This window comes from Bombina bombina, chromosome 12 (genome assembly GCF_027579735.1).
Source record: "Bombina bombina isolate aBomBom1 chromosome 12, aBomBom1.pri, whole genome shotgun sequence".
NCBI classification, from domain to species: Eukaryota; Metazoa; Chordata; class Amphibia; order Anura; family Bombinatoridae; genus Bombina; species Bombina bombina.
The window spans coordinates 14,770,604-14,789,006 of NC_069510.1; the positions used below are offsets into that span (position 1 = coordinate 14,770,604).

Consider the following 18,403-nt stretch of genomic DNA (forward strand, 5'->3'; position numbering starts at 1 on the left):
GATCCGTGGACTGGATACACCATACAAGAGAAATCAGGATTCCTATGATTTTGTTTTTTCTCCAAGAGGGATTGGAGAAAGGATTATCAGCTAGTTACCTAAAGGGACAGATATCTGCTCTGTCTATTTTGTTGCACAAGCGTCTGGCAGATGTTCCAGACGTTCTGGCTTTTTGTCAGGCTTCAGTTAGAATTAAGCTTGTGTTTAAACCTATTGCTCCGCCATGGAGTCTAAATTTAGTTCTTAGAGTTCTTCAGGGGGTTCCGTTTGAACCCATGCATTCCATAGGTTCCTGTCTTGTCCCTCCCTTCATCCGTGTCCTAAAGCTTTGGTATTGGTATCCCACAAGTTAGGATGAATCCGTGGACTCGGTACATCATGCAAAAGAAAACAAAGTTTATGCTTACCTGAAAAATTTCTTTCTTTTGCGATGTACCGAGTCCACGGCCCGCCCTGTCTATTCAAGACAGATAGTATTTTTTTATGTAAACTTCAGTCACCTCTGCGCCTTATAGTTTCTGCTTTTCTTCCTTGGCCTTCGGTCGAATGACTGGGGGGTGGAGTTAAGGGGGGAGCTATATAGACAGCTCTGCTGTGGTTCTCTCTTTGCTACTTCCTGTCAGGAAGGACAATATCCCACAGGTTAGGATGAATCCGTGGACTCGGTACATCGCAAAAGAAAGAAATTTATCAGGTAAGCATACATTTTGTTTTAACTTAGGGGGGTGTTAGGGTTAGACTTAGGATTAGGGGTTAATAACTTTATTATAGTAGCGGCAACTTTGGGGGCGGGAGATTAGGGGTTAATAATTGTAGGTAGGTGGCGGCGATGTTAGGGAGGGCAGATTAGGGGTTAATACAATTTATTATAGTGTTTGCGAGACGGGAGTGCGGCGGTATAGAGGTTAATACATTTATTATAGTGGCGGCGATGTCAGGTCGGCAGATTAGGGGTTAATAAGTGTAGGTAGGTGGTGGCGGCGACGTTGGGGAGGGGCAGATTAGGGGGTAATAAATATAATATAGGTGTCGGCGATGTTAGGGGCAGCAGATTAGGGGTTCATAGACATAAAATGTATTTCCCCATAGGAAACAATTGGGCTGCGTTAGGAGCTGAACGCTGCTTTTTTGCAGGTGTTAGGTTTTAGGTTTTTTTTCAGCCAGCTCAGCCCCATTGTTTCCTATGGGGATATCGTGCACGAGCACGTTTTTCCAGCTTACTGCTACCGTAGGCAACGCAGGTATTGAGAGTTGAAGTGGAGCTAAATTATGCTCAACGCTCCCTTTTCTGAGGCTAACGCAGCCATTCAGACAACTCTAAATACCAGCGTTGGCTTAAGGGTGCGCTGAAAAAAAAGGAGCGTTAGCACTGTGGGTCTTTACCGACAAAACTCTAAATCTAGGCGATTGTTTGTAACTAGAGTAATACATCTTTATATTGTAGACTCCTTTGCACATACACCTCAGCCTGTGATCTTAGGCATGCCAGCAGGACTGAACTAATGTGTTCTAGCTGATCTTTATAAGCAGGGAAGACATCATTTGTGTATTTAGTTTTTGCGCTGCCCTAGGCACTGATAAATCTGTTGCACTTCCCAAACAATTTTGTTTCTCACAAACCAGAAGCAAAATATACATGAAGTTGTCATGCACCCCACTAGACATCAAGGGATCAATGAAAAGAAAGATACAATTGTGAAGAAATAAGTTACGTTTCCTGTGAATCTGATATTGAAATATAAATGAACTTGCACAATCTGTAAGGCTCCCGGACAGAGCTATACATAGCAGGGATATCACATGAAGCTCTGATTAACACACGTTCTGAACTCTCTTGTAGTTAGGTGTTTGGTGCCGGACATGTGAGCAAATCAGTCAGCACAAAAAGAGCTTTCTTTTCTTGTCATGTTTCAGAGCTCATGCCCAAGGCTCGGTTTCAGCTAGGAATTGGGCTACGGCTATTCTAAGAATTTTCTCTATGAACTACATATGGCTCTGATACATACACATATTTTGTAAGTTACTTGCAAGTCTGGATCTGTCCATCTCTTCCACCTTCCAATGCTTATTACCCTTTTCACTTGTGAATCTGACCATGGTTTGTACGTGTTTAATGTGTTCCTGTTTAGTCATTTGTAGTCCAACATCTAGACACAAAAATAGTCCGGATCAAAAGGGATATTTGTATGAATGTGTTAGAGGGGGAGGAGCTCAGTCCAATAAGTCCAAGGGCAATTGTCTGCTGTGATTTAAAATGTCACCCTAGGGCAGGGCTAGACCTTGTAATCTTCTGCATAAATACACTTCTGTCAGTGACTACAACTTCACTTTCTGCTGCCTGCCTTAGCCACAGAATTATCCGGCCGGATGACTTTGCTTTTAGGGTCACCTATCACTATTGGGCTCCACTCTTTGGGGTACATAGTTCATTAGTTCTGATTCCTTCTAGCTCACATTACACATTAGCCGTTAACCTCTAAATGCTATCACAAGTGTCCTGTTTTTCAGGATGTTTAGTTCCTGCAGCCACCAACACTTACATTAGGTGTTGATGGATCTGCGTAGACACTCGGCTTTAAACTGAGTACAGGTATGGTGGCAAGAAGAGGTAACCGCTAAGTGTAATGTGATCTGCCAAGAAACAAAAATATAGTGAGAAAACAAATAGTATCAGTAACATATTAAATAAATAAAAACTACAACACCCTGATTGCATAAGGCTGCACAACTAATACTTTGTGGATGCACCTTTTGCCAGGACATGTTATTCACAATCACTTTTATGAACCATCTTTAGTGTAATCATATAGTTCCCTTCTCGCTCATCCCCCCTTGCAGGATACTTTGGTCCCTCTGTACAGGGATCACCTCATTAATGGCCTTTCAACTCTTATATAATTTAGATGCAGACTTCAGGTCTTTGGAACATTTATTTAACCACTGTGGGACCTATCTAAGGCCATAGAATTAACTATGTAAAATCCAGAGCAGTGAAGTTCCTCCTCATTTAAAGGCTCCCTCTTATAGTCTCTCTTGGATTTTAATTTTTATTTATGGACTGTATATCTCTACAGGTAAAATGTGAGACATCTATAGTCCACTGAAAGCTTACCACCATATATGAATCTTTTTCCCATGTCTGAAAAATATATCCTACCTCTTAGGAGGATGCCAAACACTTCTTTTCGCCATGTCTCCTTTAACTTACCCACTCACTGTTAGATTCTCACTCGTAGTCATTTAACACCTATGACCTCGACATTCTGAAATGTATTACCTTTAAATTCTACACGCCACACTCATTCGTCATTGGAGGTTCTAGGATCTTATAAGTCTATTGAGTATCTTCTATGGGACATATATTCTCACTCTCAGGTATTATACACCTGGTACTCTCAGGAACGACTTACTTAGTACCCAGTTATAAACTACTGAATATACACTCCAGCTTAAATTCATCCATTGAGAGGACTGCCTGATTTAGACCATGTAGCTTCCCATCCAGTATACATATAGCGGTTTAACGATAAATCTCAAAATTAGGTATCACCCGCTGATTCTATCTTTCATTTCATAGATTCTAATCCTCCTTCCTCCCCTCATTAGATTTTACACATTCATCTTTCTAGTCACCTCGCTGAGTGTAGACTATGAATATATTATAATACATTTGTGACAAGTATTTGATTGGCATTTTCTAGCCTTTATTATGGTATCACCATGGACTATTATTGGTTTTATGAAATCGGATCACACATAATATTGCTGACTCTGACATATCCGAAATGACCAATACCCAATCAGTGAGCTCATCTCTGACACACCTCCAATGTTTCCAATGACAAAGAGTGTAATGGTATACTTTCTAGCCAGAGCACACACCTTCCTTCTTGTCCTATCAAGAGCGCAACCTATAGTGACGTCACGACCATTGGAAACTTCCGAAAATCGGAAGACATAAATATACTTTAATCCAAAAATTTTTAAAACAATTCAACCTAAGGAAATGAAATAAAGAATCTTTTAAGTTTATAAGTAATCCACCTTGACCGATCTATTTAGGAATCTGATCTTTTAACGAATCGTTTTTTTGTGGCTCCTTTCTAAACCGGAAGTGACGTCACTTATACACGGAGGCTAAACAAACTGAATATACTACTTATTTCTCACATGTGGAATGTCACACAATGAACTAACTAACGCCTCACATATACCACTATTGTTAGAATAATATTTAACAAGTTTTTTCACTTTTGACGAAAATTGTAAACCGGAAATGGTGATTATACTGCACATCCGGTCATTTGTCATTCACCTCTATAAAAGGCCACCGGTAAGAACCTAAAACCAGTCTTGATAGAGGCCTAGTAAGGGCAGAAACACGTAGACCTGTACTGGTAAGCCTGATTTCATTTATACCACGTTATTGTGATTATTCTACACATTTGTTTTTATCCTTTTTCCCTTTAGGTACACCCCTATTCCTGCCCACTAGTCGCCTATGTGTGTCAATTAATATGGGTTTAATCAGAATCATTTTTACTGATGACTGGTGTACGCTACTTACCTACAGGCATGATTTAGTATGTGATTAGTTAACTGAACACAGCTGAAACCCCATTATAGATGCCGACTTATGCCATTGGGGTGTTTTGTAGTTTTGTTTTTTTGTGTCCCCCCCCCCCCCGCTCAATTTTTAAATATTCCTAATTTTTGTTTGTTGGAAGATCACAACACAAATGGAAAAAGTCTGACACTTACATTGTTGTTATTTCTGTATTTACATTTCATAAGGTTGTGTGTAGACTTCTTGTATCTACTGTAGCAGGGTTAGGCTTGTAATGCCGGCAAATATCAGAACTGGACAATCCAATACATGAAAAGAGGTCAAAATAAACAATTGAAGTATAATGCAAAGTTGTTTTCCTGTACATATCTAAACATTTTATATTATGATCTCAAGGTGCTTAAACGTTATAGGCCAAGCATCTTGCAGACTTTAATTTTCCTCTATTGTTAATTACACTTCTACTAACATTATTGTACAATGTCCTGAACATCATTGAATCCTGTTGCATATAAACATGCGTGATAGAGTAACCTGATTATATGAAAGGGGGAGATTTAAAGTTAAAGAAATAGGTCTTACAAGAAGCTACAGCCTAATGATCAAAAACTCGCCTTCATAGAGAGAAATCTGACATTTTATTGTAATGTATGTCTCACACCCAGTACCTGCAGATAAACAGCTCTCACGCTAACATTTGCTGAGTGACTTGACCATACTAATGAGACTTGAGAGGTTATTTCACTAGACAAGAGACCTTTAGTTCATCTGGCCCTACAAGGAACTATAATGAATAGAGGAAACAAAAGCTTGATGGAAGCACTGATTTAAAGACACTGACAGAGAAGAGATTACAACAGTATATTTACAAATACAGGGACTTACTGTGTGTCTGTGTGTATATATATATATATATATATATATATATATATATAAATAAACAGTATATATGTATGTGTGTGTATATCTATCTATCTATCTATCTATCTATCTATCTATCTATCTATCTATATATATATATATGTGTCTGTGTGTGTATATGTATGTATATATATATATATATATATATATACAATGTATGTGTGTGTGTGTGTGTATATATATATATATATATATATATATATATATATATATATATATATATATATTCCTCGTTTGCAAGAAGGCACTCACTGGTCTTTAGTAAAAAACAACTTTTAATTCATAGATTTAAAAAGCAATTACATCCATAACGTTTCAATGTCGTTATGACATCTTTGTCAAATGTTCTGCTAACATCACCAATATAGGACAAACATGTTCCCAAAGTAGAAAATCGCTAACAACATACATTTAAATACAACCTTATATACCCATTCATATTCACATCTTCCCGCTCCTGCAGATCCTCCATCTACCCCCTGACGTCATCGCGCTCAGACGCGAGCGTGAGACGTCATTCGTTTCCAATTGGCCATGTGTCTCCATGGCAACCGCTTGTAAACACACTACAGTGTGTTTTTCTTAGCCGCTCCCACTGTTGTCATCATGCAACTGCGTGACTATAGCCCTATCGTATAGGCTGATCAGCAGGCGGTTGTCATGGGAACCTACAGCCAGGAACAAAAAACATAAACACCAACAAACTGTGTTAGTCCCAATATAAGGCGTATGAGTTCAGATAGGTATCAAATGATATGACAACTTGCGGATGAAGATAAACTTCATATGAAGCACAACTGTGCCTTTCAATTACAGATCCACAAGTGGTTTAACCGCGATCGATACTATCCCCACACATAACAGCCTAAAAATAAAGGGACACATTAAATATATACAAAATTAAAAACAATGTAACGGTTTAGCAAATATCACCGATGCTGATAGCTTGCAATTCCTGACTGACATAGTTAGCACCATATTCCCTGATAAAACATTATCATTGGTATGTACACTTGACTCCATTTTTGTATATTTTTTTGATACATAGAAAAAACCATCTCCTTCATGTCTGATTGGAATAGATAGAAACCAGTGTGTACCCACTAGAATGAAGATTCATGTGGATTCCTGGAATATATTCCTACATATTGGGATGGTAGATCAAAATATATGTCCATGTTCAATTTATGGGTTATTTAGTGTAGAATGGTCCAAAGTCCAGATTAGTGTTCAATCCCTTTGGTATGACCGTGTCCAGCATATGAATCCATTTGGTTTCTCTCTGGAGCAATCGATTTGCTCTGTTGCCACCTCTTGGTAATGGTGGAATATGGTCTATGACCATCGTTTTCAAACTTGAGACACTATGTCTGTGTTGTGCAAAATGGCGTGCTACAGGTTGATCTGAATCACCCGATTTTAAAGCTTCGCGGATGGCACATTGATGGTTTGCCATCCTATCTCTGAAGCTCGTGACAGTTTTCCCAATGTACACCAGGGAACATGGGCAAATCAACATGTAAATGACATGTGTACTGGTGCAGGTCAGCCGATGACGGATAGTGTAACGTTTATTCGTATGTGGATGTTGAAAGGTCTTCCCTCTTATCATGCCATTGCACGTCGTACAGCCCCCACAGGTGTAACAGCCTTTACTTGAGGGCTTCAGCCATGTGTCTTTCTGGTAACAGCTGACCGGATCAGTCTTCACTAACAGATCCCGCAAATTATCAGCCCGTCTATGCACCATACGTGGTGGCCTGGTGCCATAGAACCATCGTTGTGCCATCCGCGAAGCTTTAAAATCGGGTGATTCAGATCAACCTGTAGCACGCCATTTTGCACAACACAGACATAGTGTCTCAAGTATGAAAACGATAGTCATAGACCATATTCCACCATTACCAAGAGGTAGCAACAGAGCAAATTGATTGCTCCAGAGAGAAACCAAATGGATTCATATGCTGGACACGGTCATACCAAAGGGATTGAACACTAATCTGGACTTTGGACCATTCTACACTAAATAACCCATAAATTGAACATGGACATATATTTTGATCTACCATCCCAATATGTAGGAATATATTCCAGGAATCCACATGAATCTTCATTCTAGTGGGTACACACTGGTTTCTATCTATTCCAATCAGACATGAAGGAGATGTTTTTCTATGTATCAAAAAAATATACAAAAATGGAGTCAAGTGTACATACCAATGATAATGTTTTATCAGGGAATATGGTGCTAACTATGTCAGTCAGGAATTGCAAGCTATCAGCATGGGTGATATTTGCTAAACAGTTACATTGTTTTTAATTTTGTATATATTTAATGTGTCCCTTTATTTTTAGGCTGTTATGTGTGGGGATAGTAGTTAAACCACTTGTGGATCTGTAATTGAAAGGCACAGTTGTGCTTCATATGAAGTTTATCTTCATCCGCAAGTTGTCATATCGTTTGATACCTATCTGAACTCATACGCCTTATATTGGGACTAACACAGTTTGTTGGTGTTTATGTTTTTTCTTCCTGGCTGTAGGTTCCCATGACAACCGTCTGCTGATCAGCATATACGATAGGGCTATAGTCACGCAGTTGCATGATGACAACAGTGGGAGCGGCTAAGAAAAACACACTGTAGTGTGTTTACAAGCGGTTGCCATGGAGACACATGGCCAATTGGAAACGAATGACGTCTCACGCTCACGCTCGCGTCTGTACGCGATGACGTCAGGGGGTAGATGGAGGATCTGCAGGAGCGGGAAGATGTGAATATGAATGGGTATATAAGGTTGTATTTAAATGTATGTTGTTAGCGATTTTCTACTTTGGGAACATGTTTGTCCTATATTGGTGATGTTAGCAGAACATTTGACAAAGATGTCATAACGACATCGAAACATTATGGATGTAATTGCTTTTTAAATCTATGAATTAAAAGTTATTTTTTACTAAAGACCAGTGAGTGCCTTCTTGCAAACGAGGAATGGATACAATTTATATGAAGTGCACCCTGGCAGTTGTGGTAATGTAAGACTGTGCTTATCTCTCTTTGGAGGATATTTGTATTTTGATTTATGAGATGAGGCACTCCACTTTTCTGAATAAGATATTTGTGATATAATTAAAAGTGTTAACAGAGAGAAGAAATCACTAACACTGTTTGGCTCATTTTACCTGTGCTTGTTTGCAAACCCTGACAGACATTCACTTCAACATGGCAACCAGCATACCGGATATGGAAAATCTTTATATGGATGAGGACTTTAATACAGAGGCTCTAGGATTCACAGATGAAGACGCCGAAAGAATAAGAGTTGTGGATGACCTGAGTGAGTTAAGGGGAGATACCCCTATAAATATATACCATAAATTGTTAAATTTGAGAAAGAAAGAGACTACCACTTACATGCGGTGTACCTCTCGGGGTATCACCGTAAAAAATATATACCAAGGGGCTTCAGAATAAAAAATGTACCTACACTAGGCCGCCAGAATATGGAGTTCTGCAGAAAGTGGTGTGCAATATTGAATAAGTGCTCCTATGACTTATTACTTTTAGTCATAGAGGAGGTCAGCAGACTGGAAGCAAAAATCAAAGTGGAAATTGAAACCACTAAGCTGCAGAACTACCAGATTATGGTGGAAGATAGCTCACAGGATTGGGTTACCAAACTAGACAACATGGTAACTAAATACAGGAATGAGTTAATAATGTTTAAAAATAAGAAACTAAACACGGTAGAAAATGATTATAGAGATAGACATGTTTATCGTTGGTTATATGGTAAGGATGAATTGCCCAGACACAAACGTAGAAACACACGTGGTAGGAATACACTCAGTATTGTTGATAGCAGTGGGGGGGATTCATCTGGCAATGAGAGTTCAGGGGTCAATGCAAAAGGGACCTCACAACAGCTGTCTTTTTCCGGGGTGGCTACGAGATCCGCGGCAAAGCCGCCGTTACCCGGCCAGAGGGATATAAAAGAAAGAGAAGACCACACAATAGGCGAGGGAGACACACGCAAAAAAGGAGCAAAGAAAAAGTAAATATCATCTTTAACCATAGCTCAAGGGAATTGAGTAAAAGTGAAATGTCCGTCCTTAATCGAGGTCTCTCTTTTATACCTACCCCTAAGTGTGACACTTTTAACACTATGGTAGATATTCATAAGTTTCAGAGACAACTAAAACTAAAAGAATTTTTTAAGAATGAGATCATGGGACCATTGCCCACATTCAGGAAACCATCTTCTTTTGAACCTCCTGGAACCCATCACTCTATCAGGGGATTCACAAGAATGATATGCCATGACATCAATAACTCTAAAACAGACACAATATATCCCAATTTAAATGCTGAGGAAAGATTAGCAATTAAATCGCTGAGAGATGATAATTCAATTATCATCCGCCCAGCGGATAAAGGTGGCTCTATAGTCATACAGGATTATACTAACTATAGGGCAGAAGCTCTACGCCAGCTTTCGGACACAGGGGTATACTTGAAACTTAAAGGTAATCCAACAGCCACTTATAAAAGAATTATAGACCAACAGATACGTATGGGTCTGGAATCAGGGATACTCTCTGAACAGGAAACTGATTTTTTAATTACTGACCATCCTAAGATTCCAGTGCTATACTTGTTGCCAAAAGTGCACAAGACTCTAGAAAATCCCCCTGGCAGACCGATTGTGTCTGCCAGGGATTCTCTATTATCCAGTCTATCTATGTTCATTGATTTCCATCTACAACCTGTAGTTAAAGGCATCCCTGCATATCTACAGGATTCAGCAAGTTTGATACAAACTCTTAGGAGTTACACTGATCTAAATATAGATGATTTGCTGGTCACCATGGATGTTGACAGTCTATACACTTCCATCCCTCATGAGGGGGGAGTGGGGGCTGTCAGATCCATGGTGACTGACAATCCTCTTTATGAAGGGCCACCTGTGGAATTTCTGTGTGAACTGATTATGTTATGTTTAGACAAGAACTACTTCAGGTTTGAACGTGACTACTACTTACAGATCTCTGGGACAGCCATGGGTTCAAACATGGCACCCTCATATGCAAATTTGTACATGGCATGGTATGAACAGCAGGCCATGAAACCACATGCCCATCCCCACATCAGGTACTATGTACGTTACATTGATGACGTGTTCCTGGTGTGGAGAGGGGATGCAATTGAGTTTGAGCAATGGGTGTCAGGTTTGAACTCCATGGGCTGTCCCATCAGATTTAAACTTGAGTACAGTGATACGGAGGTACATTTTTTGGACCTTAATATAATTAAGGTATTAAATGATGAACAGTGTATATTTGGTACTTCTTTATATACTAAGGAAACTGACCGTAATTCTTTATTGGAAGCTAATAGCTTTCACCCTAGGCATCAAAAAACAGGGCTTATTAAATCACAACTCACTAGGGTCATCTGCAACAACAGTGATGTACCCACGATGTTAAAACAACTGGATGAGATGGAGAAGTTGGTAAAGAGGGGTTATGACAGTAGAGTGGTCCATAACACAAGAGTGGAGTTATTGGAAGGCACGGCCACCAATGTGAATATACCAAAACACATTACCACAACTCAACAGAACTTTATCAGCACTTACACTCCTATGAGTACAAAATTGACCAGATCTGTACGTCAACACTGGTCAATCCTGGAAACGGACACAACGCTCCCTTTCTATGGCACCAGGCCACCACGTATGGTGCATAGACGGGCTGATAATTTGCGGGATCTGTTAGTGAAGACTGATCCGGTCAGCTGTTACCAGAAAGACACATGGCTGAAGCCCTCAAGTAAAGGCTGTTACACCTGTGGGGGCTGTACGACGTGCAATGGCATGATAAGAGGGAAGACCTTTCAACATCCACATACGAATAAACGTTACACTATCCGTCATCGGCTGATCTGCACCAGTACACATGTCATTTACATGTTGATTTGCCCATGTTCCCTGGTGTACATTGGGAAAACTGTCACAAGCTTCAGAGATAGGATGGCAAACCATCAATGTGCCATCCGCGAAGCTTTAAAATCGGGTGATTCAGATCAACCTGTAGCACGCCATTTTGCACAACACAGACATAGTGTCTCAAGTATGAAAACGATGGTCATAGACCATATTCCACCATTACCAAGAGGTGGCAACAGAGCAAATCGATTGCTCCAGAGAGAAACCAAATGGATTCATATGCTGGACACGGTCATACCAAAGGGATTGAACACTAATCTGGACTTTGGACCATTCTACACTAAATAACCCATAAATTGAACATGGACATATATATATTTTTTTTTTTTAAATATTTTTATTGAGGATAAATGCAAAACAAACAAGGACTGGCAAATACAGAGTGCAAGAATAGATTGTTGAATGTGAATATATTACAGAGATGATATAAGCATTCTTGGCAGTAGAGTATGTTTTAGATCACCTATTTTGTCAGTATAATTCACTCTAAATACAGACTGTAATTGCCCTCAAAGAGAAACAAATAAACCTCATGCTTTTATAATAAGAACAGACAATAAATCCCCATATAGTAGCCATTTGTTTTATAAAAGCAGCAGCTTTAGGTCAGAGCTGCCTTAACCTTAAAGGGGGGCAATGTAAATTTCTAAGGCAAAAATAGAACAACTAGCCCACTAATGATCCTCTATAAAGGTATGGGTGCTTTTCAGAGAGTAATGCGACCTCTCGCTAGAGGGATCCAGTAAGTGACTATTTTAGGGCATAAAAAAAATAACATACAACTATTTGATGGGACATACCACAATAAAAATGAAAACATATTTCAATACAACCAAACCTAGTAATGGAGTATATACTAACATATATTATAAAGTCACAAGATATATAGAGTAGTAATTATCAAGCGAGTTGCGAACATACTGAATGCACAGATTAATGGTCAGATATGTGTCCTTGAAAACATAGCAAATACTTGTGTGCCCTTGATGAATCAGGTAAATGGCAGTAAATAAAAGATTTTTCTTTAAAATAGAGGGTCAGCTGCTATTAGATGTAGTCGTAGGTTTGCAAATTAACAATGCAGATGTATGCATAAGCAGAATTATTTTTATCCCCCAGAGTTCCTCCACCATATTATAGTATCATTAGTCCGGAGAGGGTTTGCAATGTAGGTATGGCACTCTAATGGACATGCATAGCTATGTGCCTACTGCCTAACTCTTCTACCCCACTCCGGCTTTGTAGGTAGCTGTGTGAAATGGCGTATATGCCCTAAGCGGGTCTATTCCATACCGCTGCGCGGATCTGAGTCCTTGTATAGCAGATGTACCAGGCATCTGACGGATTCGCTGAACCCTGTCACAAGGCTCTAGCTGAATTGGGGGTTGAGGTGGATGCCTCCAGTGAAGGCCTTGAACGGCATGATCTCCAACGCCGCGGGTAAAGGCAGCATCTGGAGGATGAACAATCATCAGCTGTTTCAGGGGTCGGTCAACTTCACAGTGAGGTGAGACAACGGTTGTGGGCATGAGCTGGATCTTTAACGGCTTCTCCTTTACTTTGCCCACTCCTATGGTTCCTATGTTAGGGATGTGAGACCGCAAGTCTCCAGTTGCCTGGTCGTAGACAATGCCTCCTTTTCCTGTCACAGGTCCCAAACTGTTCCCCGATGCAACCGCTCCACCCGCAGCATCAGGTAATAGTGCATTGGTCAGCATAGCGGGTGAGTTTGTTACTGGGGTGTTAGAGCCTATGGTTGTCGCCAAAGGTACAAATTTAGTGGGAGATATCTCCGTTTGTGGCTTCATAGGGTGATCTTGTATACAGTCCTGTATCTTAGAGGTATCCGAACTTTCCCATGCTAGCTTCATATGTAGTATCATGAGGTCTGACCGGTCCGACAGCCATTTGTCTAAAGCCGTGATCAAGGAGAGTTCTATCGGCTGCATTTTGTATATTGTAGGGAGAGGGGTATAACTTTCAGTAGTTATTGGGGAATGTTCAGCTTATACAGCTGCTTGTCCTGTGTCTGCAGGATAATGGGGAGGGCTAGATGAAGGCTTAGGCCGTTAGAAGGCCTCCGCTACGCACCACATCTGTTAGGTCTTCCGGGCCGAAATCTGGGTGAATAAGTATATTTCTCTGTTCAGCAGTTACTGGACTGTAAAATATTACTAAAAAATAGCTTAGATTATGAGTTTTCAGAGCAGTGAATAGCGGTTTTATCTGCTCCTGTAATCAGCCTTAAAGAAAAGCAGCCATCTTGGTTGCTGTTTCGACACGCCCCCCATGGACATATATTTTGATCTACCATCCCAATATGTAGGAATATATTCCAGGAATCCACATGAATCTTCATTCTAGTGGGTACACACTGGTTTCTATCTATTCCAATCAGACATGAAGGAGATGTTTTTCTATGTATCAAAAAAATATACAAAAATGGAGTCAAGTGTACATACCAATGATAATGTTTTATCAGGGAATATGGTGCTAACTATGTCAGTCAGGAATTGCAAGCTATCAGCATGGGTGATATTTGCTAAACAGTTACATTGTTTTTAATTTTGTATATATTTAATGTGTCCCTTTATTTTTAGGCTGTTATGTGTGGGGATAGTAGTTAAACCACTTGTGGATCTGTAATTGAAAGGCACAGTTGTGCTTCATATGAAGTTTATCTTCATCCGCAAGTTGTCATATCGTTTGATACCTATCTGAACTCATACGCCTTATATTGGGACTAACACAGTTTGTTGGTGTTTATGTTTTTTCTTCCTGGCTATAGGTTCCCATGACAACCGCCTGCTGATCAGCCTATACGATAGGGCTATAGTCACGCAGTTGCATGATGACAACAGTGGGAGCGGCTAAGAAAAACACACTGTAGTGTGTTTACAAGCGGTTGCCATGGAGACACATGGCCAATTGGAAACAAATGACGTCTCACGCTCACGCTCGCGTCTGAGCGCGATGACGTCAGGGGGAAGATGGAGGATCTGCAGAAGCGGGAAGATGTGAATATGAATGGGTATATAAGGTTGTATTTAAATGTATGTTGTTAGCGATTTTCTACTTTGGGAACATGTTTGTCCTATATTGGTGATGTTAGCAGAACATTTGACAAAGATGTCATAACGACATCGAAACGTTATGGATGTAATTGCTTTTTAAATCTATGAATTAAAAGCTATTTTTTACTAAAGACCAGTGAGTGCCTTCTTGCTAACGAGGAATGGATACAATTTATATGAAGTGCACCCTGGCAGTTGTGGTAATGTAAGACTGTGCTTATCTCTCTTTGGAGGATATATATATATATATATATATATATATATTATATACACCTTTTGGACGATGCAAAATCGAAAGGAATTCTAAATGAACACTAATTCAAATATTTAAATAACCTTTACCCTCAAACTGCAACGTTCTATCACCTACCTAAGGTGCATAAGAACAGCACCACCCCTCCAGGGAGGTCTATAGTCTACGGCATAAACTCCCTTACAGCAAGGTTATCCCAGTATGTAGACTTCTATATCAAACCACTAGTTCCACAACTGAAATCCTATCTGAAAGACACCCTAGACACGGTCAAAAAAATTGAACAGATCAGATGGAACCAACAGTATAGATGGGTCACGATGGACGTGGCCGCGTTATATACGAATATACCTCACCTTAAAGGGATTCAAGTACTCAAGCTGACACTAACTGAGAAAACAAATTTCTCAAAAGAGTTACTAACTTTCATTGAACAAAGTGCAAAATTTGTTCTAGAAAGGAACTATTTCCAATTTGAGGGAGACCACTATCTCCAAATTAGCGGCACAGCGATGGGGACGATCATGGCCCCAAGCTATGCTAACTTATACATGGGGTACTGAGAGGAGAACTCCATTTATAACAACAACCTATTTAAAGACAACATTGTGTGGTGGGGAAGATTCATTGATGATATTGTAATGATTTGGAATGGCAATGAAGAATCCATCAAAGATTTTGTGGATTATGCCAATTCCAACACAATGAATCTTTCCTTCACACACAAACCTAACACTCAGGAAATAGAATTTCTAGATCTTGTCCTCTTTCATGAAGGGGATAAAATCCTTACTAAACTATACAGAAAGGAAACCGATAGCAACGGCTACCTTCCTGCGGATAGTGGACACCACAAGTCTTGGGTCAGGAATATCCCCTTTGGGCAATTCCAGAGGTTAAGGAGGAATTGCTCGAAGCTGGAGGACTTTGACAAAGAGTCAGAACTACTAAAACAACAGTTTTCAAGTAAAAACTATAACAAAAGGATAATAGACACTGCATACACAAAAGCTAGAAATTGTGATAGAAACAAACTTCTGGGGGGAAACCGAGAAGTAAGAATAGAAGCATTAAACAATGACATCAAAAACAAAAAGAGGAGCAGAGATCCGGGCTTTATTACTACATACAACGAAGCAGCCCCCGAAATTAAAAACATTCTAAAGAAATATTGGCCAGTCCTTAAACAGAACAAATTCCTCAAAAACAACATAGGGGATGGCCCAACAGTAACTTTTAGGAAGAATAAATCACTAAAAAATTTACTGGCCCCAAGTAAACTTAAAGGGACAGTCTAGGCCAAAATAAACTTTTATGATTCAGATAGAGCATGTAATTTTAAATAATTTTCCAATTTACTTTTATCACCAATTTTGCTTTGTTCTCTTGGTATTCTTAGTTGAAAGCTTAACCTAGGAGGTTCATATGCTAATTTCTTAGACCTTGAAGCCCACCTCTTTCAGATTGCATTTTAACAGTTTTTCACCACTAGAGGGTGTTAGTTCACTTATTTCATATAGATAACACTGTGCTTGTGCACGAGAAGTTATCTGGGAGCAGGCACTGATTGGCTAGACTGCAAGTCTGTCAAAAGAACTGAAAAAGGGGCAGTTTGCAGAGGCTTAGATACAAGATAATCACAGAGGTTAAAAGTATATTATTATAACTGTGTTGGTTATGCAAAACTGGGAAATGGGTAATAAAGGGATTATCTATCTTTTAAAACAATAACAATTCTGGTGTAGACTGTCTCTTTAAGGGAAAGAAAGTTCAAATATCCTGGCTTGAGACTAGGGGGCCCATTTATCAAAGGGCTTGCGGACCTGATCCGACACTGCGGATCAGGTCCGCAAGACCTCGCTAAATGCGGAGAGCAATACACTCTCCACATTTAACATTGCACCAGCAGCTCACAAGAGCTGCTGGTGCAACGCCGCCCCCTGCTGACTCGCGGCCAATCGGCCGCCAGCAGGGAGCTGTCAATCAACCCGATCGTATTCGATCGGGTTGATTTCCGGCGGTTCCTGTCCGCCTGCTCAGAGCAGGCGGACAGGGTTATGAAGCAGCGGTCTTTAGACCGCTGCTTCATAACTTGTGTTTCTGGCGAGTCTGAAGACTCGCCAGAAACACGGCCCTTCAAGCTCCATACGGAGCTTGATAAATGGGCCTGTAACAGTCAAGGATTTTTCAAATGCAATCGCAAAAACTGCGAGGGCTGTGCCCATACATATAGTGGCAATAAACAGACACATTTGGTTAAATCCAAATCAAATAATAAAGATTGTAAAATAAACACTCTAACCAATTGTAAGAGCGAGTTCTGCGTCTATTTACTTGAATGCAGTTGTGGACTGGAGTATATTGGAAGATCCAAAAGAGTTTTTAAAACTAGATTGTTAGAACATATTGAAAACATTGAGGCAGGGTTCAAAGGACACAATCTTTCTGACCACTATTGCAAATACCATCAAAAAGATCCTAAATGTTTAAAGGGAACTGTCATGGAACACATCCCTCCAGATGCCAGCGGTGGGGATAGGGTAAAAAAACTCAGACAAAGAGAAACCTATTGGATACACTATTTCAACACATTGTATCCAATGGGGCTAAATAAAGATGTAGATATTGTGGCTTTCTTATAAAGTATTTAGCAAACTGGCTTATATACACGTCACATATGAAATTAAACACAGCTAATACAATATAACTAGTTACCTTAGAACAAACCGACAACCTTGTATTACTAATAAAATGTTTGATACATTATTATATATTAACAAAAATGTGAACCATTTGTAATAAAATAATGTCACCATTATGCTCTACCATCAGTATACATTTTAAAAGTAGGAACCAAATGATTCCCCCTCAAAAGAGGAAAACAGGAAAGAAATATATTAACAAATAATAACATAATCAGAAAACTGACTTTATGTGTATATATATTTGTATCACCAAAAAAATCAGTTTAGCCCAGTTTAACTAACTGTCAGTAAAAATGAGATTTGTCAACTAAGAACTAGAGAAAATAATTTTAATAGAATACAATACTCGTACAAGGGGTAAAAGGTGCGTTCACTTTTAAATTATATACAAAATAGTATGTGGTACTCGATCACACAGTTACTTCATTTTTATTTGTATTTTTGTCATTACAATTGTAGATTTATTGCTTATACTGTGTATTAAACCTACGGGTAAGTATAGTTTTCGTTTATGTTTTTTTAAAAAAACTTGTTTTATACTCATCAGAATGTTATTAGGGTAAATGATCCATAAATAGTTACAAAGATTTAACGTAGTTTAACCTCGGGAAACCGTTCCTCAAAGGGTGTACAAATGTGCTAATATCGGAATACCTACCATAGTGATTTTAACAAATGTGATATTTACAATAACGAAGGGATTTTACTTTCTTGTACTTTCTTCTGTTACTAACCCCCGGATGTAGCAGGGGTGTTACAAGGAATAACCAACCAATCACCAAGCAGTCGGTTCACACACCCCCTCCACAAACACAGCGGGAGGTTTAAAAACAGTTCTCATTATCCAGATTCAACATTGCCTCTGAAGAAGAAGTTA

At 39.4% G+C, this 18,403-nt stretch overlaps 2 protein-coding genes across 2 annotated transcripts in view; one reads left to right on the forward strand and one right to left on the reverse strand.

Moving 5' to 3' along the window:
* Positions 1 to 18,403, reverse strand: part of SLC2A6 (solute carrier family 2 member 6) — a 152,583-nt gene that overhangs the window by 124,868 nt on the left and 9,312 nt on the right. The gene's annotated exons all lie outside the window — the stretch shown is intronic.
* The window catches only part of LOC128642867 (uncharacterized), a 263,770-nt gene that overhangs the window by 74,926 nt on the left and 170,441 nt on the right, over positions 1 to 18,403 (forward strand). The window contains exon 2 of the mRNA XM_053695727.1: positions 8,696 to 8,824. The gene's annotated coding sequence lies outside the window, so the exon portion shown is untranslated. The remainder of the gene's footprint in view (positions 1 to 8,695; positions 8,825 to 18,403) is intronic.